Source organism: Equus przewalskii, chromosome 1 (genome assembly GCF_037783145.1).
Source record: "Equus przewalskii isolate Varuska chromosome 1, EquPr2, whole genome shotgun sequence".
Classification (NCBI taxonomy): domain Eukaryota; kingdom Metazoa; phylum Chordata; class Mammalia; order Perissodactyla; family Equidae; genus Equus; species Equus przewalskii.
In genome coordinates this window covers 149,392,748-149,415,965 of record NC_091831.1, presented here as the reverse complement: position 1 = coordinate 149,415,965, position 23,218 = coordinate 149,392,748, and the positions used below count along the sequence as shown (strand labels likewise).

At 41.6% G+C, this 23,218-nt stretch overlaps 1 long non-coding RNA gene across 1 annotated transcript; it reads left to right on the top strand.

Annotated features, from left to right (window-relative positions):
* The first annotated feature begins 10,128 nt into the window (after nt 1-10,128).
* Nucleotides 10,129-20,649, top strand: LOC139084143 (uncharacterized). The gene is made up of 5 exons (XR_011541497.1): nt 10,129-10,314; nt 12,021-12,191; nt 12,489-12,552; nt 17,378-17,459; nt 18,944-20,649. It is a non-coding gene; the product is annotated as an uncharacterized lncRNA (long non-coding RNA).
* Nucleotides 20,650-23,218: the final 2,569 nt, after the last annotated feature.

Sequence of the window (23,218 nt, the reverse complement as noted above, 5' to 3'; positions counted from 1 at the left end):
GCTGGGCCTGGAGTAGGAGGCTGGTGGGAGACACTGGTCTGGTCACTGGTCTACACCAAGGACCCCTAAGATCCTACAGCTGCAGTGGTTTCCTCAGGGCTCTGATCTTTCATCCTGGGAGGAAAGGATTGCCTTCCATAAGACAAGGCTCTGACAGGTTCCTCATGTCCATGAAAATTGTTATCAGTGGAGACAAAAGCACATAGTGTTTAAAAAATGATAGCTTCTCAACTCCTCCCTCAATTGTTATAAATTATAATTTATTTAGAACCCTGAGAGGCAAGTGCCTGACTTAATGTTCATCCATTGCCTCCTTAATGTTCAGAAGGACTTGGTGACGGAGGCCTTACTATCTCCAGTTGACAACAGGGGCATCACTCAGAGAGTTAACTTGCCGTGAAAGCGCAGGGCTTCCTGAGTCCTGCACTTCAGCTTTTAACCCAATACAGCAATGCGTGACGTCATGATGGGAACATGTTCTGAGAAATGCGTCATTAGGTGATTTCGCCATTGTGCAAACATCACAGAGTGCACTTTCACAAACCTGGATGGTATAGTCTACTACCCACCTCGGCCATCTGGTACTAATCTTATGGGACCACTGTCATATATGCGGTCCGTCGTTGACCAAAATGTTGTTATGCAGCACGTGGCTGTAAAGCTTATTAAATGTGAACATGTGGTTGCTCCAAGATGGGTGCTAGGCCTTTGGAGTTTAACAAGATGCCATCTTGCCCAGAAGGAACACAGTCTAATGGAGGAGGGGGTTACACACACATACATACGTTTAGGAACTAAGTATAATACCATGTGACATGGGCTTTGAGGGCACGCATTAAAACTTTCTATATGTTTTTTTCTTCATGAAAGAGTGGTGATTTTCCATACTTAGGGCTGCATTTGGCTCAACATTTCTATGAGGAAGGAATGGACAAAGTGGAGAGCTAATTTTCCCAAGTGACTTACCCATGCCAGCTCTTACGCGAAGTGCTTTAAACATACTAATTTAACCTAATTCTCAAAGTCAGTTCACCAGGAAGCTAGTGATATTGTCTACAGTTTACAAATGGAGAAATTGAGGCACATGTTGGTCAAGAAAAATCCCCAGGATCACAAGTACGAGTGAAGAGAGGCTAAATACCTTGCTCTGGAGAGCCAACTCGCACCAAAGGTTGGTAACTTCGCCTCTACGTGAAATGGGAGGTATGTTCTGAAATGGAACACCAGCCCCACGCTGATGGAAGACACACTGCATTAACGCTGACCCTAAACACCCCGACCTTAGGGGTCTGACTGCAAAACAGGTCAGCTTCCCAGAGCCAGGCTCCATGGGCAGACTGTTCCTGCTTCTTGGAGTTGTTTTGACATTAAAATATGAAAGTTCTTAAAATAAGGAGGGGGCAGAGGCTCCAAGGAATGTTAAAATAATTTGTGGCAAAACAGAGAAAGTTAAATACTCATTAAGGGGTTTTCGTTTCCAATGATTGTTTTACCATATCGATGTCTAAACTGGGGAGCAGGGAGAAGAGGAAGAAACTCTTACTTAATCCCTTTCCTGAATTCGCCACAGAGAACGCACAGCAGAGGCCCCTGGGAGTGTCAAGCTCCTCCTGCGAAAGCGGGGGTCTGTGGCTGCTGAGACCCTACAGAGTTCTCCCTGGCCGCTCATCCACGCACGGGCCTTCTATCCAAGCTGGCCTTGCAGAGAGTCAGCATGCCAACCCCCGCCGTCTCCAGCACCTACTTAGGGATCCTATTTTCTTCCAGAGGCCGAGCTTTGTCCTGGATTATATCTTCATTATTTCATCTTTAAATCCAAAGAACAAATGTTGGACTCCAAAATCCTAGGAAATATCTGAAACCCAACTCAGCAAATCTCCATAAATTAAGTGATGTCCAGCCGCAAATATACGTTGTCATTTCCAAAAGTCAGAACGGTGTGTAGGTCCAGGCAGCAGGCTGGAATGAATGCCCTCGGCTCTGGCTTTTGGATTTACCTTGCTGGCAGGAGCTGTTTCTGCTCCCTTGGGCTGGGGGCGCCGGCAGCCTTGCTGCTGAAATGAATCCTCTCATTCACTGCCTTCAGAACAGACTTTCTGCTGGGTTCCCAGGAGGACATCAACATGCTCAAAGGTTTGCCTGGCCTCAAATTAATTCATTCATTTGTGTATTTAATCATAAATTCTTCAACTAATCTTTGAACACTTATGTGCCAGGCGGGAAGCTAGACACACTGATGGTACATGAGCGGACAAGGAGTCACCGGAATTTTAGGCTTCAGATTTGTTCATTCTTTCATCATTATTGCATCTTTACACGGTTGCTCAGTGGGAGGCAATTGGTGTATCAAGCATCCCTGACAGACCAGTTTCACTGAGGTAGAACATTTGCGGAAAAGCTTTTGAAGAAAGAGAAAGAGGCACACAGAGACAGAGTCCGAGACAGAGAGACTCAACCATGCAGAACAGGCCAGGGCAGACCCGACTAAGTCTGGCAAGGGTCAGGGACACCTCAGGGTGCTGTCACCTGGAAAGTAGTGTCACCACATCCAAGATGGGTAAAGACAAATGAGGAGGAGATGGAGAAACCCAGAAAACAAAATACGTATGCCTCCAAAATGTTGCCAAGGGGGGTGGACTGCATCCCTCACTTCATCAAAAGCACCAACTGTGTGATGATAGGGACCCTGCTGGGCACTGGAGGCCACAAAACACCGAGAGGGTTAACTTCCCACACTCAGGGTACTCACCACAAAGGGAGCACCAGACCCACAAAACGTGAATTACAAGAGAAGTGACTCGTGAAGGTCAGTGGAGATATTGCAATAATTCCCTCATTTTCCTTCTTGCCTCAGATTCCTTCTGCTGCCCACTCCCACTCTAATTCATTCTCCACACCTGTGCCAGGGTGGTTTGTAAAACACCTGCTTGGAAAACTGCCGACAAGAGTAGTTCTCTTACTGCCATTCAAGAGCCATCAGTCAACTTGAGTCTCCTGATCTACCAACAAGAATTTCTGAAGGTGGTGCCTTGGAATCTGCATATTAAACGTATGCAGTAATCCCCCCTTATCCACAGAGGATATGTTCCAAGACCCCCAGTGGATGCCTGAAACCACAGATAATACCAAATCCTAAATATACTATGTATTTTCCTACACATACATATTTGAGATGCTACAGCAAAATTTGCACAAATTTCATTTTACTTCCTCACAATTTCACGGAGAGAAGATCGTTCTTACCATAGACCTTAGCAACCTGAGGATATGATTTTTTTTCTTTCTTTATTAAGCTGAAAGCTTTCACCTTTTCACTTAAAGGAAGCACTTTATGGCTTCTCTTTGGCATATCTGAAGTGCCAGCATCACTACTCTTGCGCTCTGGGGTCCTTAGTAAGAAAATAAGGGTTACTTGAACACAGGTACTGTGATACCAGGACAGTCGATCTGATAACAAAGAGGGCTACTAAGTGACTACCGGACAGGTATCTCGTACAGTGTGGATCTGCTGGACAAAGGGATGATTCACATCCTGGGCAGGACAGAGTGGGACAGCTCAAGATTTCATCATGCTACTCAAAACGGCATGCAATTTAAAACTTATGAATTGTTTCTTTCTGGAATTTTCCATTTAATATTTTTGGACTGCAGCTGACCACAGGTAACTGAAACCATGGAAAACAAAACCATGGATAAGGGGGGACTACTGAATTAGAGTAATTCTTATGCACAGTTCAGTTTGAAAAGTAGTCGTGGGTAAACAGGTTGATTACGGCTGGATGCCCTTCATAATGGATCCCAGCCTATCTTTTTAACCTCATCTGAAACCATTGTATACTCCCAATCTTATGTCTTAGTAACACAGATTCCCTGAACAAGGTATTCATTTTCACTCTCCTGAGCCATTTTTCACTCAAACCCCTCTTCCTGGGATCCCCACACTCCCCTCTCCTAGTCAAACCCCTACTGTGCACGTAAACACACATGCACATATGCTATCCACTTGGAAAATTCTGATTCATCTATTAGAGACCAGAACAAATGCCATTATCTTATTATCTTCTCCCGGACCCCTTCAACTCCTGGTGAAATGCATATTTGTCTCATTATGTTTCCGTAGCACAGTGTATATTCTATTCGGCTTCACTAATCCCATTACATTATCGTATTGAATTTGTGTTAAGTGACCACCCTTCTTTTACATACATACACACACATGCACATACTTCTTGAGGTTCTTGAGGGTATGGACTATATCTTATCATCTCTGACCTCCATGTGCCCAGCACTTGGTGAGTGCTCTGCAAATCTTACATTGAACTGGACCTATTCAAATTGTACAGATGAAGCAGGAACTTCTCTCTCCACTAAAAAAAATATTTAACTCCTTCCTCTCGCCCCCTAGGAAGTCACATAGAAGTCTTTCAACCCACGAACAAAGTATTTCCCTCCATTTACTTAGGTCTTCTTTAATTTCTCTCCATAAGTATTTTTTAGTATTCTGGTTGGAGGTTTTGCATTTCTAGTATTACATTCATTCCTAGGTACTTAATACTTTTGATGCTCTTTTAATTGTTTTTTCATATTTCAAATTCCAGTTATTTGTTGCAGAAATATAGAAATACAACTAATGTTTTTATATTGAACTTATATTCAGTGACCTTGTAAAAGTCACTGAATTTTAATAGTTTATCTGTAAATTCTTTAAATCCTCTCTATATAGTACAAATAATAATAACAGCTTATTTGTTTCCTTACCAATTCTTTCTTTTGTAAAGATTTGCCTCTGAGCTAACATCTCTTGCCAATGTTCTTTTTTCCCTCCTTCTTTCTCCCCATCCTCTCCCCCTCCTCCTCCTCCTCCTTCTGCTTCCTTTTCCCCAGTACACAGTTGTATATTCTAGTTGTAGGTCCCTCTGATTGTGCTATTTACCAATTCTTAGACGTCTGTTTTTCTTGACTTATTGCAGTGGTGACTTCTCGTACATTGTTGAACCAAAATGGTGATGATTGATCTTATTGTTTTGTTCCCCATGCCAGGTAGGGTACCTTTTAATCTTTCACAATTAATAATGATATTTCCCATAGATTTTTAAATGCTGAGACTTTTTTTAAAATTTCAGCCATAAATGGGTGTTGCAATTTATCAAGTATTTTCAGTATCTATTGAAATGATCATACGGTTTTTCTCCTTTGTAATGTTTATGTGGTAGATTACATCAGTTTTCAAGTGTTAAGCCAACCGTGCATTCCTAAAATAAATTCAAGTTGGTCATGATATAAAATCATTTTCCTCAGTCACTGGGTTTATTTTGCTTGTGTTTTATATATCATTTTTATATCCATAAACCATAAGAAAAGTTAACCTGTAAATTTTTTTTTTATAGTATCTTTGTCAAGTGTTGTGGTTAGGTTTTGTTGGACTCGTGGAAAAGGTCGACAAGTGTTCTGCCCTTTCTACTCTGGAAAGTTTATGATTCAACCCTCTCCATTTTAGCCAGAAATATATGATCCTGCTTTTTCTTTCTCCCATACACAGCTTGCCTTTGAGAGGAGATCATATTGAACTACAAGAGGGTACGATGGCTGAGATCACAGCAACTTCAAGGACCTGCAACAGTCTCAAAAACTCAACTTAGTAACCTGTCTACCAGCTTTGCACTGTAAGCCTCACATGTATATTACTTGTGTGCGAGTAAGGTTTATCCTTAGTATTGTGTGAATAGACTTAAAATATAACATTGTATTTTACTACGAATATTCTTGTATAGCATTGCCCTATCTATTATCTCCTTTGACAATATACATACCTTTGAGTTATGTGAGATATACACAGTAGTTAATCCTGCTTTACTACGTTCAAGCTCACCTTCGACATAGACTAATGGTATTCTGACTGTATGTAGAAGCACTTTTTGCTTAGAGTCAAAGAACCCATTTAAGTATTAATGCAGGCTAATACTCAGTTTTTAATAGAAGCTAATTCTTTCAGATATTGTTACCATTGTTAACTTGCTTGGTAAGCATGCTTTGCAAAGTAAAATTTGGAATACAATTATTCACAGTACCTGGCAATGAATAAGAGACCAATAAACACTTGCTGAATTTACTAATAAATGAATAATGAATGACTGGAAAGTTACCCATCCTCTAAAACAAGAGTTGGCAAACTACAGCTCATGGGCCGGATCCAGTTCACTCTCTGATTGTTGCAGGAAACGTGTGTCGGACACGGCCACACTCATGTGTTTACATATGTTCTCTTTCAAAGTTAGATGTCTTCTGCCTTCAAAGTTGAGTAGTTGCAACAGAGACCATATGGCCCATAAGCCTAAAATATTTACTGTCTGGTCATTTACAGGAGAAGTGCGCCAACCTCTGCTCTAAAACACAACCTTCACTAAATATTGGAGAGGAGCCAGAACGCATCCACCCCAGGCGGCCCGTGCAAATGGAATCACTTCAGTTTACTGTTGAAGGAATAAAGGGTGGTACCAGCAGTGGAAATGCTGGTGACAAAAACAATGACTGAATTTTTTCTTGGAAGCATGGTCAGGTCTATTGTCCAAGGTCACAACGTGAAGGGCCAAGTCTCCACAGTGGACACTCTTTTTCTGAATGGGCTTGTATTGTCCAGCTTTTCCCCTTCTCCTCAGGGGCTTTGGTTAAATCCCTTTGTGAATTTCAGGATTTTTAGTGCCTCTTTTTTCCATAACAGGATTTCACTGAAGTCAAATAAAAAATAGTGATTCAGGCAAGGTGGGTTGTTAAGTTGATTGTGGCAATTCAGCAGATGCCTGGAGTATAACAAAGAGCTTCTCACAGCTATCCTAATTTCTTCCTTCTTCAAATGAATCCCTGACTCTTGAGCCAAATTGGTCAGTAATTCAATATGCAAAGAGTGGAAATTCCACCATGCTCTAAAAGCTAAGCAACATTTGTTTTCAATTTCCATTCTCCTTCCTCCGCGTTAGGAAGGAAATTCTTGTTAGTAAGAATTCTAGTGTCACTATGTTTTCATAACACTAAAGTATAAAGTAATTTGCAAAAACCCAAAACTTACTGTTTAAACTTAAACATGGAATATTCATAAGCTATTCATTCCTACCGCATGATGTGGTACACACAGAATATCAAGATGTCAGGAAAAACAAACGGTAAAACCTAAACCTATTCTAAAAAAAAAAACCAAGATAGCATCATAAATGATACCATTGCAGTCTTCTGGTAGCCAACAAAACTTATCAATTCACAAATCCCTTTTTTTGTGGCAAATGGTGGGGTTTTTTCCTGGTCATTCAACGTGGTGTTTTCTTAAACATCTTGTTAAATTGATTGACAAATTTTTAGTAAGGCACTATGTAGTCCCAGAAGCCAATTATATGTAAAAGCACAAGAATTAAGAATAATTGGGCACATGAATAGAGAATAATTGACCATAATATAATCCAGGGAGTCAGACAATATTATTTCCTAAGTACCCATTGCTTTCTAAAGACTATATTAGTGACGTTAGAAAAATTGCACAAAGACTAACTAGTGTATTTCATTTTAAGCAAACATATAATTCAGCTTTGTACTAGAGATAACAGTGAGTTTTATTTTTCTTTGAAAAATATTTCTTTCTGAAGGGATTTACTACATTTCTTACTCAGAAAAATAAGCAACCCTGATACATTACTTTTTGATTGAATTCATAAAATTACTTTAAACTTTTCAGGATATTTTGTGCAATAAGAAAAGTATACCTTAGGGCCAGCCTGGTGACACAGCACTTATAAGTTCGCACATTCCACTTCTCAGTGGCCCGGGGTCCGCCGGTTCAGATCCCAGGTGCAGACATGCCACCGCTTGGCACACCATGCTGTGGTAGGCGTCCCATGTATAAAGTAGAGGAAGATGGGCGCGGATGTTAGCTCAGGTCCAGTCTTCCTCAGCAAAAAGAGGAGGATTGGCAGTAGTTAGCTCAGGGCTAATCTTCCTCAAAAACAAAAGAAAAGAAAAGTATACCTTAGAATATTATCTTTTGAAACCATAATTTCAGAGAAAGGAGGAAGAAAAGAACTAGGAAAGAATATGTACTTTTGCATGGCTCAGGCTCTAAGAATAAAAGGGAATAATGGAAGGGGCATGGAGCACAGGTCCAGAAGAAAGAATTCCTGCGTCCTAAGCCTGGTAACCTTGAACAAACCAGTCAACATTCAAGCCTCAGGTGCTCAATCAGGACAAAAGAATAGAAATACAAGGCCTTGCCTGTTTCAGAGGATCCTCAGGAGGTAAACATGAGATAACTCACCTTAAGTAGATTCTATCAATTGAAAAACATCAAATATTTATTACACAGTATTAGTAGTCAGCATCGGTAGGATATTGTCTCAGTCATTTTGGGCTGCTGTATCAAATTATTGTAGACTGGGTGGCGTAAACGACAGTAATTTATTTCTCACCATCCTAGACACTGAAGTCCGAGATCAGGGTGCCATCATGGTCAGGTTCTTTGTGGGGGCCTTCTTGGTTTGCAGACAGCCACTTTCTCTTTGTCCTCACCTGGCAGAGAACAGAGAGAAAAAATACAGCCTCTCGTGTCTCTTAGTCTCTTCTCATAAGGACCCTAATCCCTTCATGAGGCTCCACCTTCATGACTTAATTATCTCCCCAAAGTCTCATTTCCAAATACCATCACACTGTTTATTAGAGGTGGGTTTTTCTGTAATGTTTTTTTTGAGGAAGATTAGCCCTGAGCTAACATCTGCTGCCAATCTTCCTCTTTTTGCTGAGGAAGACTGGCCCTGAGCTAACATCCGTGCCCACCTTCCTGTACTTTATATATGGGATGCCTAACACAGCATGGCTTGCTAAGGGGGTGCCTTGTCCGCACCCAGGATCCGAACCAGCAAACCCTGGGCCACCGAAGTGGAACGTGGGAACTTAACCACTGTGCCACCGGGCCAGCCTAGAATTAGAATTTTAGCATATGGATTTTAAAGGGACGCAAACATTCAGTCCATAGCAAATATTAAGAAAAAATTACCAAGTAGATCTTCATAGACTTTCAGATTGTACTGTGGGGAGTGATTTATTCCATGTATTTATGCCCGAAGCTAATTCTACTCTTAGCTCAAATGCCCAACATTTCTTAAATGGAAACATTCAGCTTATTTGACCATATCAGTGTTCATTCTACTAAGTTAACTTTATATAGAAACTTTGCTGTTAAGCTTCTTTGGCCACTGGTACAAAGGAACAGACATTTTCATACATCAGTAGAAACTGATGGAGTATAAATGGAGAGCAAGCAGTTTCGTATAAATGGAGAACAATTTAGCAATATCCATGAAAATGTAAAATGCCCTCAGCACTGGACCCAGACACACACTTCTAGGAATTTGTCTTAAGGTTATACTACAGAAGGGTACTATTTTCATTTTCCCTTGGTCATCATAAGTATAAAAATATCAATTGCACTATTATTTTAATAGCCAAGATTGGAAACAGCATAACTGATCTTTTGAAAATTAATAAGTACATTTTTATTTATTAATAATTGGTTAAATAAACTATATGCATTCCACAACAGAACGTTCTGCAGCTGTTAAAAATGATAATGCAACACTCTAAATTTATAGGGAACAGCCTCCAGGAGACTGGTAAGCTAAAAAAACAATGCAGAATCTTGCATAATATACTATTATTTGAAGGAAAAAAGAGATATGTGTATGTGTGTATGTTTGCGTATGCGTGCATGTGCTTACACAGACCATCTCGGGAAGAACTGTGTAAACGGTAAGATGGTTGGCACGAGACCTGGGAGCTGGGAAACTGGGGGTGGGGGGGGGGGGATGTGAGAAGACTATATCTTACTGTATACCCTTCATTTTGAATTTGGGTTGATAAACATATAATACTCGAAAAATTTTCTGTAAATAAAATTGGCAAATAAGACTTCCTATTACAGTTGCAGGTTAGTTTACTGACTGTTAACAGCTAGAACATTCAGAAAACTTGAAACTAAAAAAAAATATGCTTTATATCTCTTTTTTAGAATATCATTTAAAAAAAATCAGTTCTTAGTTTCCATGATGATTTCCTTTGTTTCAGTTCTAGAATGATGATTCCTTAGAATAATTAGGATTCCAAATTAGATTGTCACCTCATTCTCAACAGGCGTTCATGAATTTCCCGGTGGTAATAAAGAGTCGAAAAGAAATAACAAAATTTCATAAAGGCTTGCACTAGTTCCAAGCTGTGTGGAGACATCATGGAAAGGTGGTTCTCCTCAAAAGCTGCCGAGATGACTACAGAAAACAAATGGAGGTAAAATAATCCAGCACGCTCATATAATCCCAGTTGAGACTCAGTTCTCTCTAGGAGAAAGGAAGGTCCTGACGACTGCACACTCCCCATTTTGCCCCAGGCTTGGAGCCATGGCCACATTTTAGTGGGGAGCCAGTGGGGAAAGACTCATAAGGTAAAAACAGGATGGGCCAGAGTTGGGGACGTTAAGATCAATGGGACGAGGAAGAGAGTGCCTCAAGGCAGGCAGATCCTATCTATATGTCCTGCTTCTGGGTCCAGGCCATCTGGTCTGATGTGAAAAGAACATCAGTAGAAATCTCTAGGTAGTGGTAAAATGCAGGTGTCTGGAATTGGCATGGTCTGAGGCCATTTGTGGGGAGAAGCTTTCAATCTCATTTAAATTAGGATCCTAGTTACAGCTATGTGACCCCAGGACAAGGTTCACCTGCTGGGAAGATGAGGCTGGAAAACAGTAGGCGAGGCTCAGCTACTTGTGTGTACACTTGAGTGAGAGCTGCCACCCCAAGAGAAAGTAGGTGAGCTTGGAAGGCGTAGCCAAGGGAAGAGCTCCCCCAGAAACATGGGGCCAAGAAGTGCAGCAGCAAGACCTAGAGCAGACCTCAGTCATTAGGAACAAAGCGTGAGTAATTTCTAAGTCATGATCCTTAACTCTCTGCTCCTTTTTATAGCTTTATTTTTCTTTCTCAGAGAACTCAATCTGAGGTATGCCATTATTACTTGACTAATGACTCCAAGTGAGCATCTCTCAGCCTGTTCTAACTTGCATTCTCCTGCACCTCTTTCCAAGGCTTGTTTGTTTCTTTGCTTGCTTGCTTTATTCTCTAACCACAAACTAGACATTTCCTATGGGACGTTCCACCATCATTTTAGACTCAACATGTCTTCTTAAGCCAAATACAACATCTTCCTTTCCTTCCTTTTCTATCCCCCTCCTTCCTTCCCTTCTCCCCAACTTCTTTGTTCTGTCACTGATATCTCCATTCTCTCTGTGACCCAAGTTCAAAACCATACAGCTATTTCTTTTTTGCCATCTTCTCAGAAATCCAGCATTGCAAAGTTCTGCATTCATTCATTCAAATATCATAGAGTGGAAACTAGTGCAAAGCTACGATGCAGGTATTATCCCTCCTTAGAAATACACCTTCTCTCTGTCCACTCCTTCCTATTTCCACCACCACACACTCAAGACCTTCATAACTGATGGTTTCAATTATTGCCAAAGCTTCACGTCAGACCTCCAGGATTCAGATGCTCCTCTTTCTAATCTGTTCTTATCTTTGGGTTAAATTTAATGTGTCATTCTCATGTAGGCACTGCGTTGTAATTGCCTGGTGCTCACTTGTCTCCCTCTCTAGGCTGTACACTCTTTAAAGGCAGGCTCACCTACCGTTGTCTCCCCAGAGCCTACATTAGTGTCTTAAATATAATAGCATTCATAAAAAACTGTTTAATAAACTCCTGGAAACTTTCAAAGTCTCCTTCTAACTGGCTGCATCAAACCTCTCTCTCTCTGCTTAGCTTTCACAGTCCTTCATCGTCTGGCCACAGTTAACCCCATTTCCTCACTGCTTTGCCACCTGCTTCTTCTGTACCCCTCAGGCTCGTGTCCTCACAGCCCTATAATACGCATGCTAATTCCCATCTTCACATGCTTATCTCCAACATCTGTTGCCTGAAATGTCCCCCTTTTTCCTTTCTTTCAGAGGATCTTGACTCTGCCTCCAGCTGTGGCAGCTTTTCCACCTAGAGAGAGGGAGTGGCTGAAGGATGATGGCCGTTCCCTTCCCTGCCTCCTCGAAGAGACATTCACTGCCCGCTCTGTGCTCCCAGTGTCAGAGAAAGGACAGGCCCTTTCCATACTAAGGTTTTGGCAAGTGAGTCCAAGTCCATCAATGATGTGAATGGAGTTGAAGGACAGAAAGTAAACCCTGTCGGAGGTTACGAAGAGGTCTTTCGTTGAGCACAACTCCTGCAGCACCCAGGTTCAGCAGAGCGGGTGGGGGAAGGGGACAAGGAGGTTCACAGACTGTCAGATTTGCCAGAGGTTAGTAAAAGGACACAGGCGTCCATTTGCTTCCTGCTTCCCTGGCTGACCCACTCCTTGGGTAAAGATTGGGCATTTGGCAAATCTGGTTTCTGTCCTCAACACCCTCTCAATTCCCTCTGCATAGGTACTATCTGAACTTTTAAGAAGCTGAAAGACCCTGCAGGGATTCTGCTGCCAAAGTTTTTGAGGTGAGTGAAAGGAGAGGCAACTGATCATTCTAGACCCTCTTTACCGGTGGCCCAAGGAGGCCTGAATATCCACCCCACCCTCTGCCATTACCACGAACCACAAGTTCAATTTAACATAACAATTTACATGCCTTCTCAGTTGCCAAATGTTTGGGAGATTCCACATGTAGAGGAACGAATAAGACATGGTCCCTGGTGTCCCAGCTGCTTCAGCATGCCAACACCTCCGCCATGAACTCTGTTACAACGAGCCCACACAAGGCTCCCCACTACCACGCCAGCCCCTCTGGATGTTTCTGGAACCCACCTGCTCTCTGACCTCACTTCAAGTTCCTTTCAGAAGATCTAGATTTTCTTATGCACCACCAACCTCTGCAGACTTGACTTGCATTTTTCCATTTCTTCCTTAATTCCCAAAGCTCTCTTTTTACTTTGCACCCTGATTCTCCTTTGCTTCCAGCTTTTCTCACGTACAGATCTGGCTGCAAAAATCTGGTTGCACAACAATGCAAATGTATTTAATGCCACTGAATGTACACTTAAAATGGTTAAAATGGTAATTTTTGTGTTACGTGCACTTTACCACACACACAAAAACATGTCATGTTCAACCAGAGCCCCCATCCCTGGCCCTGGAAGCAGAGGTTAGTCACTTGAAAAGGAACTCAGACTCAGGTACAGGAAATACAATTCATACATCCATAAATTCAGCAAACATTTATTGACCATCTACTGCATGCTAAACCCCACACTGGGAACTAAGGATTCAGGTAAGACCATGAAAGATATAGTACTATCTTTATAAAGTTTTTATTCTAGCCTGGGAGGTAGTCATCAAGCAAATAAGCTTAGAATTAAATAATTCACTAAAACAGAGATAAATGCTATGAAGGGAAACTCAGGGTCCTATGAGAGCACATAACAGATGGACAGACGCTAGTTTGGGGGTTCAAGGAGGCTCTCCTGATAAAGTGATGTTGAAACTGACACTTGAAAGATGAGTAGCCATTTCCTAGGCAAAGGGGTGTGGTGGGGATGGTGAGGGAGTAGAACATTCTAGGTAGGATGGAACCACATGTGTAAAGTAAAAGACTTTTCACAAATCGTCAAAGTTAATGTGGTCCTTTTGAAGGACTGCTGGAAGCCAGTGAGGGAATGAGTGGAGAGAGGCAAGACATTAGGCTGGCTGCTGACAAAAGCACTGACTCCAGACGCGCTAAAGTTAAGGCTACATAAAGGCGTACAGAGGAAAGAGTCATGGCTTCTCACTGGGGAAAGGATGGGTTGTAAAAACCTCCTGAAGAGTTAATATTTGGAAGGAATCAGAGAGGTTGACAGCTGAAGAAGAAAGCACAGGCATTCCAGGTGCAGAGGCTGCCTAAGCAAAGGCACAGACACAGGAAAATGCTGGGGGCATTTGGGGACAGGAAGTAGTCCTATTTTGGTGAAGTACAGAAAGGATAAGGAGGGGACAATGGGGATAAACATGAAAGCTAAAAAGGAAAATTAGAAGAGCTTCATTTCAGTCTTTAGCCAGGACAGCTGGTCCCAGAATAGCGGGTAGGAGTGTCCTACCCACTGTCTCTCAGGCTCATGTGTCTCCTCCTACCTCCCATGGCTGGCCCTGCAAATCAAAACACCAGCCCGCGAGCATCTGTAACAAGGCAATGCCACAACTGAGACAAACTTGGCTCTCCCAGGCCTCAGGTCACAGTGCCAGAGGGAGCCCTCCCATCTGGTTAAACAGCTTGGAAGAAGTACCAAAATTAGCCAGAGTACAAATGATGCGAGGTTAGAGGGTCTGGGATCAGTACAGCACCAGAGTGTAGATACCCGTGGACCACATGGCTTCTTCAAGCCTTTGGTGGGATGCAGGGAATTAAAGAGTTTGCATGGGAAACCACCAGGTGCCCAGCTTGGTAGGCAGAAGCATTCTCAGCAGCATCAGTTGGCCCCTGGCTTGACAAGGGGATTCTGACAAGCTTTGCCTTTTGCCATTTTGTGTTTATCTTTGGCTCCAAAGACTCTGCATTGGCTGTTTTCTGTAAACACACTCTCTGCAAGTCGGATTACTCACTTGTCCAGATGGAGGGCCAAGTGTGAACATGTAAGATTACTATTAGCCTGTTTTTCCTGCTAACAATAAAGACCGTTTCCCCAGAAAACTGTTGCTGGAAGTCGGCCTGCTGGGACACAAGCCTCCCTCATGCAATTCGCATCTGTGGTAGAAACCCAGCTCCAGCTCCTTGGGACCCTCATCCTCAGAAGCTCGCTAAGGAATCCCTGTCCTCGTCTGGCTAAGGGCCAGAGCTGGAGCGCACTCCCACAGAGGCAAGCCCAGCCCTGAACCTAAGGGGGACATTCCCAGGGGACCAGGAAACCCTGTCAGCACTGAGGTCATGGGGCCAGGCCTGCAGAAACATGAGGGTCTCCATTTCTGCCATCGTAAATTGTGGTGTTGGAAGGAACCATAAAGATTTTTTAGTTCAACTCCATTTCACAAATGAGAAAACTGAGACCTAGAGAGAGGAAGGGACCTGCCTACACAGAGGCAACTCCTTGTGCAATTCCAGGCTGATTGCTTCAGGATTCAAATTTCCGTGAAGAAAAGTTGGTCACGACCAGCACATTTGTAAAAATGGAGTTTTTAACCATTTCGCTAATGAAAGACCTAATATTCTTCTATAAACAAACAAAAAATCTTATAGAAAGATCTCTTTGGTGACTTTTCTAAAACTGAGGGTGTGAAGAAATTAGAGGCATTTTTCTAGTATGGGAATACAGGTTTAGCATTACAGGTCATTATAAGGATTGAATGGCCTCAAGTATTAAAAAGCAAAATAGAATAGTTCTCCTGAACCATCTAGAGACTGGGCTGTTGGCTCTTCAGGGGTGAAATTTTACCCAGAAACTATACTCATGGTCCAGGGCCTCTGCATGAAACATCCCCAACCTGGCCTCCTCATCGCTATAACTACGCCCACCCTCCTTCTCCCATCTTCCTAGTATAATTGTATCACAATTATTCTTACGATGCTGTAAACGTAGTTCATTGGTGAGCCAGGAGCATGTTCTGATTGCTTTTTTGTTTCTTGGGCTTTTCCTCCCAGAGTTGCCTCTTTCTTCCCCTTCTTTGGCTATTTAAATTCCATGCTAAGTTTTTCCATACCCTGAACCAGCTCTGTGAAATGCCTCTCCATTCAGTTTTCCGCTAGGATAAATGAGTCGGATAACCTACAATTCCATTTTGCCGCTGGAAGCATCCCTTGGGAGCATTTTAGATTATCCTTTGTAGTGACTTCAATTCCTCCCCTATAAGAAAGGTAAGGATCTGCCGACCACTCTCCCCGGCCTTGCCCCAGAAGCCTGCTTTTTAGAAAACCAATGCCATGATATTTAAGTGCTAGGGATACTTCCTCTCCAGCCTTCTAGAAAAATAACGTTGGAAGAAGCAAAGATCCTCTAGTCATATACAGCTCGTTTGGCCTCAGACCGTGTGGAGTCCGCTGACTTGTGTGCCCACAGGGGTGTCACAGAGAGTGTGATGGCTTCATGTCTGAAGGAATCCTGCCTCTGCCACCTGTAAGCTGTCACAAAGGGCCTGACTCTGAGCTTCCTTGTCCTCACTCTGTGCAATGGAGGCAAGAACGCCATTCTAAACACCTATAAGATAATAGAATGTCAAATCACCTAGCAGAGATCCAGATACACAATTGATACTGTATTAATATTTATTGAATTGAAAAGCATGAACTTAGTCCTCCTGATTTAGCCTTCTGGTAAGACAGACCTAAGACGCCTTAACATTCATACATCTGTCTTGAGATTGTGCATGCAGATTCCTCTGATACATGGAATTTACCAACTTTCTGAAATCTCCTCTTTTAAGAAGTCTCCAAGCACAATGGTTTTAGGGGACTTGAATGCCAGGGTTAGCGATGGCTCTGCCAACGCTTTATTCATAGGAAACTCAAATAGTTAGATTGGTTCTTTGAGAGCCATTTACCCAAAAATATCTGCCTGAATCCAAGGGAAAAACAATGGTCCAATCTCATTTATCATCAACATCGATTAATATGAAACAAACACCCATGAGATAAATATATGAGGAATTTAATTTGCAGTGTCAAACAAGAGGCCAATCTTATCTTTAATCACCTACTCAGCCTTTCACCCATTATTTCCATCTTTAAGACGCGCAGTGTAGGCCCACGTTGAAAGTGGCTACACCTCTCTTAAGTTGCCTCTGACCATTAAAACCTCTGTTTCTGAGTCTCAAATGGAAAATTTCAGGTTATGGAGCTGAAAGTTTCAAATGGAATGAGACTGTTTCTAATTCCCAAACTAGCCTTCTTAAGGTGAAAACATGTGGTGTGCTCTTCTCAGATTGCGTCCTGACCGTGTTCCCTCCAACTACGGCAAGGAGCTGGAGACAAGCCACACCCAGCCTCTCGCTCTGTGCTTGGCCAGGGAACTGGTCATTCTGCTCCTGGTTGGATGGAGTTTGACAGGAAGTCAAACCAATTCATTCAACACTAAGAAGAAATTATCTTAAATGGAACTCAAAAAATCCTTCCTAAAATCTATTATGTTGAAATGATTAATGCAGCAATAATTTTTAACACATAAGGTCACCAAACTTCTTGGTCTTCCGTAAAAAGTTGTGCCTAAAAAAAAGTTTATTATGGATTTCCATCAACTTCCAGCAGAAAATATAGATATGGTAATTTTCTATAAGCCTGGACACTAGCATTCTTTTGTTAACATAATTGTAATAGGAAAATTGAACAAAATGCAAAATCATAAATATCATTTCATATGGCAGGCAATCAGACACATGGCACAGTGGAAGAACATTGAACTTGAATTCATGCCTGCTTAGCCATTGCCTAGCTCTGTAGCCTCGGGTGAGTATTTCAACATCTCTGTGCTTCAGCGTCTTCGCCTATGAAACAATATCTCCCCAGCACAGACTTGTCTTGAAGATGTAACCAGATGCTATAAGTGAAAGTGATTTGTGAAATGCTAAAGTTTGATCCTAATATAAATACTATTTTTGTATTAAGTAAGTCCAAAATGAGGGTATTCCTTAGTTGGCATTTTCTATTTTCTATTTGAGATGGCATGAGTTAGAAAGATGAACATTTGGAAAGATGTTTATCTCTAAGTTACTTTGAGGCTCCTCAGACCACACCAGTGCACCAAGATGATGCTCATCCAAGCCCCCACAACAAGCACCCTAGATTGCATAAGCCAGCTCTTGAGTTCGAACTGGAAAAGGTAGTTGATCTTAGTTGACCTTGCAATGTGTTCCCCTCTAATCTTGTGCTACCGTGTTGCACAAATACAACCAACTTCACTTCTCTCCATACCCCATTCCTCCTGCTTAGAAAGGGGCCATGCCTTTGTATAGCTCTCACATTCTATACTGCATCTGGTACCTGGTGAATGATCTTTATTTACGTCTTATATTTGTGCTTTGATGATGACCAGGCAATTTTTCTCTCACCTAGTTCAGTTTCCTGATTTTCAATAGAACTCCCAAGAGTAATCTGGTTTTGTCTCTGTCTCCCTGTCTTTTGGTCTCCCTATCTCTTTGTTTCTGTTTCTTAATCTCTGTCTCTTATCTCTCGGTCTCTTTGTCCTTCTTTCATGCAAATACATGCACACACACATACACGTTGATCCAGGCCTTCAGTATCCTAATTTAGTGTCTATGTTTTCCATGTAACATTTTTGACTAAGCATCTCCTGAGCCCCAATTCACAATGCAGCATTCTTCGATTCTTCCCAGGCACGTTTCAAGTGCAGGCTCCGGATTATTTTGATTGTTGTGTTATCTGCACACAGACACCACAAAAGAAATTACTCACTCTTGGAGAGAGATGCCAAACCCCTAATTTAAAAACACCAAATGAGTAATTCCCAAAGCATTATTTCTCTTCCAAACCCAGAACATTTTAATTACCTCGAAATAAACAAAGAGCCCTTGCAAGGCTAACTCAAATTGTTTATTCAAAATTTTCCCTCACCTATGTGCTAGGGATTTCCACCTGCCCCACAATTCCTCATGACTTGAGCCTTTTTTCACTCTGCCACCCATCTGGCAAAGAACTCACTAACAAGGGAAGTAAACTTTGCACCCATTACTACTCCTAAATTGGCATGAAGTCTAAAGTAAGCACAGAAACAAGCAATGGCCCATCTCTTTCTTTCATTGTGCATTGGCTAGGCCAAAATGGTCAGGCTTCCTGCTGTGGCTACATATTTAGTTGTGATAAAGAGCAAAGAAAAGCAAACAGCTTTAAGGACTGAAGTGGTACTCTCCCGACCAAACGATTTGTGCTATTAGTGTTGCAATCTGACAAGCACAACACATTTCCCTTTCCAGAGGAGGCAGATGACAAGAACAGAGGCACAAGGGGCTGAAAACAGTTCAGATGCAGTTGCGAGGAAGAAAGACCTGTTGATGGAGTTGTTCCCAAACACGCATCCAGCCTAACTCCAAACTGCTCTTTGCAAACAAAAGACTCCCACCTCCCTCAAGGAGTGATGAGACAATGGAGTCCCTGTCATGCCACTGCTGCTCCGAAGGAACTGAATTCTGGAAACAGATTGTGGAGTGTTTACCAGCCGACAAGTAAAACTGAGGAACGTAATCCCTCTGTGCCATCCATAATCCTCTCTAATGTGTCAATGCCCTTAGATTAAATAGACTTTTACAACCCAATAGACTGACCTAAGTCAGGGGACAATCAGGAATTTGGGCCCTTCATCTTTTCAGCAAAGAATAATAAATTGTTTAAAATCTCATTTATAAAGACAAAACTATTTTAATTGAAGGATTAACATCTTTAATTCTGTAAAATTTTCAGGTTATTTCTCTTAATATTTCTTCTTCGCTATTCTTTTTAGCCTCTCCTTCTGGAGTTCTTATGACATTTTTTGGAGCTTTCCTCCATATCTCTCAACTTTTCATATTTTAAACCTCTTTATCTGCCTTCTAGGTCATTCCTTCAGTTTTATCTTCCAATTCTTAACTTTTTCTGCAGCCATGTCTACCAGAGCTGGGACAAGGGTGAGCCGGCACTGTGCCCAGGGTGCACAATTGAAGCAGGCATTCATACACTCCTGGGCTTGTGCAAGTTCAGGGTCTACATCTGACAGCGAGTGCCTCCTTAAAGTGTGCACCCTGGGTACCTCCCTTGCCTCATCCTAGTCTTGGCCCAGATGTCAAGTCTACAGTTTAGCTTATCAGCTACAATTTTCATTTCAAGGAGTACATTTTCCAAGTTTTCTAGATGAATATTTTTAATACCTTACTGTTCTTGATAAAGAATCCTTTGTTCTCTTTCCCTCTTTGACTTACTTGATGATTCCAAAGTACTTATTTTAACACATTTTCCTACTGCACCATTTTTTCTAGTTCCTCATGTGTGGAATCTATAGATTCTAGATTTCTAGTTCCTGATTTGTGGAATCTATAGATTATTGTGTCTGCCAAATATTCTCATGACAGAAAATATCCTTATGTATTTTATAATTCTTGTTTGAAACCTTATCTTCTTGGGAGCCATTTTCTGGTAGATTCTGCTCCACATCAAGTGGTTTCAGGGTTGGTTACTTTACCCTGGTACTCCAGGTGTGCACCACCAAGCCAGGATGGAGTATCTTACTCCCAGCCACCTCTGGTAGTACTGCATTGAGGGCTATGGCTAGAGGCAGCAGGGCCTGGCTCCCATTCTCATCCAGATGTCTTGTTTCATCCCAGGACCACAGGCAAGCAGGATCCAATGATGGGTAGTTAGTGGAATTTTTTCATGTCTACTGACAGTCAGAAGCTGTAAACACTGATCTCAGCTTCATCTGGGAAGCCCAGTTCAGGTGTTCTGCCTTTTGAGGGATGAGCAAGCAACACCTTCATCACCAAATGATCTTTGAAGCTCAGCCTCTACTATTTGTATATATATCTGTTTGCCATGAGCCAATTGCCTTTAGCCTCTGTTCCCCACTATAGGTTTCTGTTAGTTCCAGATCATTGGATCTCATCCTCTTGTTTCTGTATGGAACTGTGTTTACCCAAAAGAAAAAAAAAAAGTCGAACAAGTTTTTTTGGTTTTTTTCTTTCTGTCTTTTTTAAAGATGAGAAACAAGGTAAAAACAGGTAAGAGAGCAGCTATATCAACATGACAAGGAAAAATATAACATCACTAGTGCTAACTTATTGTGGGAGTAGTTGAGTCCCAATCAAATGTCCCTTGTGCAGTTATAGTCACAGACATGAGGACAACCCCACCCACACTTAGTCTGCATAAACATGTTTTTTGTTGTTGTTCTTGTTTTTTGTGAGGAAGATTGTCCCTGAGCTAGCATCTGTTGCCAATCTTCCTCTTTTTGCTTGAGGAAGATTGTCACTGAGCTAACATCTGTGTCAATCTTCCTCTATTTTATGTGGGATGCCATCACAGTGTGGCTTGATGAGTGGTGCTATGTCCACACCCGGGATGGGAAGCTGTGAACCCCAGGGGCTCCAAAGCAGAGTGCACAGACTTAACCACTATGCTACTGGGTCAGCCGCAAAACATAGGTTTTATATAAACCTTTCCCTTTAAGAGCCAAGGAGGGGCTGGCCCCATGGCTGAGTGTTTAAGTTTGTGCACTCTACTTCGCCAGCCCGGGGTTTCCCAGGATGGAATCCTGAGCGGGGACATGGCACCGCTCATCAAACTGTGTTGAGGCGGCATCCCACATGCCACAAGTAGAAGGACCCACAACTAAAAAGTACACAACTATGTACCATGGGGCTTTGGGGAGAAAAAAGAAAAGTAAAATCTTTTTTAAAAAAAAAAAAGTGCCAAGGAGATTTGGAACATGCTCATTTTACCATCTTGAGCAGAAATCTAAAGAAAAATTTTAATGTACAGATTTTATCACAGGGGAAATCTAAATTCTAGTTTGAAAGTTCTAGACTAAGTTTAGTCTTAGCGATAAAGTCCTGCCTTTTTCCTGGAAGCCTGGTATAAGCCTTGAGATTCTTTCCGTTCAGGCTTCCAGCGGGGCTGGGTCCCACCGGTTCACCCTCTCCGCCACTACTGCCCCTATGATTTACAGTTGTCTTCACTTTTCCCTCTGATTGACTTGCTGGGAAACTGGAATGTATTGGCCCATAGAGCTGAGCCGTGTTTGGCTCTGGTAATCTTGTCAAAGGCCACAAGGTGCTTATGTCAATTTCCTGCTTTTGATATCAGTTATCGATTTTTGCATGAAAAACCATCATAAAGATTAGTAACTTATCTAACAAAACATGTACAGGCTCCATAAGCTGAAATTTACAAAATTCTGGTGAAAGAAAGCAAAGATCTAAATCAGTGGAAAGATACACCGTGATCATGGATTGGAAAACTCAGTGTAGTAAAGAAGTCCATTCCCCCCAAATTGTTCTATATATGTCATGCAATTCCTATCAAAATCTCAGCAAGTTTTTTTGTAGGCATAGAAAACCTTATTATAAAATTTATGTGAGAAGAAAAAGAAACAAGAATGGCTAAACCAATTATGGAAAAAAAAGCATTAGGTAGGAGAAATCATTGTACCTAATATTAAGACTTAACTATATAGCTATAGTAATCTTAATACTAATAGTTACATAACTTAATAATTGCTGATTGCTAGTGGTAAATTAACAGACACACAGATCAACAGAACAATATAGAGAACGAAGAAATTTGGTTGATTTCATTTACAATGATTTGATTGATTTTTTTTACAATGGTGCAAAAGCAGTTCAAAGAAGGCTGGATAGTTTTTCCAACAAACTGTGTCGGGACCAAATGTAAGCTAAAGTGAACCTCACATCACATATGAAAATTAATTCAAAATGGATCCCATCGACTTAAATGGAAAACAAAACTGTAAGCCTTTTTGAGGAAAACAATAAAATCTTCAGGACCTGGGGCAAGGTGAAGGGTTCTTAGATATGACACCAAAGGTACAGCACACAAGAGAAAAATTAATAAATTAGATGTCATCAAAATTAAAAACATTTACACTGCAAAAGATTCTCTTTAAGGGGATAAAAAGACAAGCTACAGACTGGCAGAGAATATTTGCAAACCATCAAAGAACTTGTTTCTAGGACAAATTTGGTACATCCATCAGTGAAATTCTATTCAACAATAAAAAAGAAATGAACTCCTGATTCATGTAACCTGGATGGACTTTAAAAGGGTATATATTGTATTATTCAGTTTACATAACATTCTTGAAAAGACGAAACGATAGAACTGGAAAACAGGTTAGTGGTTGCCAGAGGGTAGGGATGAGAGTGTGGTGGGGGGTGGGTGCAAACACAGAGGCAGCAGGAAGTTCTTTCGTAGAGATGGTTGTGGTTATGCAAATCCGCATGTGGACTACAATTGCGTAGAGCTACACACACACATACACACACACATAAATGAATGCAGATTTTTAAAAACATGGTGAAAACTGAGTAAGTTTAGTCTAGTTACCAATAATGCACCTATGTCCATTGCCTGCTTTTGCTACTGTACTACAGCTGTATAAGAGCCCACCCTTAGGGAAAGGTGGGTGAAGGACGCACCAGACTTTATTCCATTTGCGGCATTTGTGAATCAAAAGAAAAAGTTAAAAAAAAATTACTGGCTTA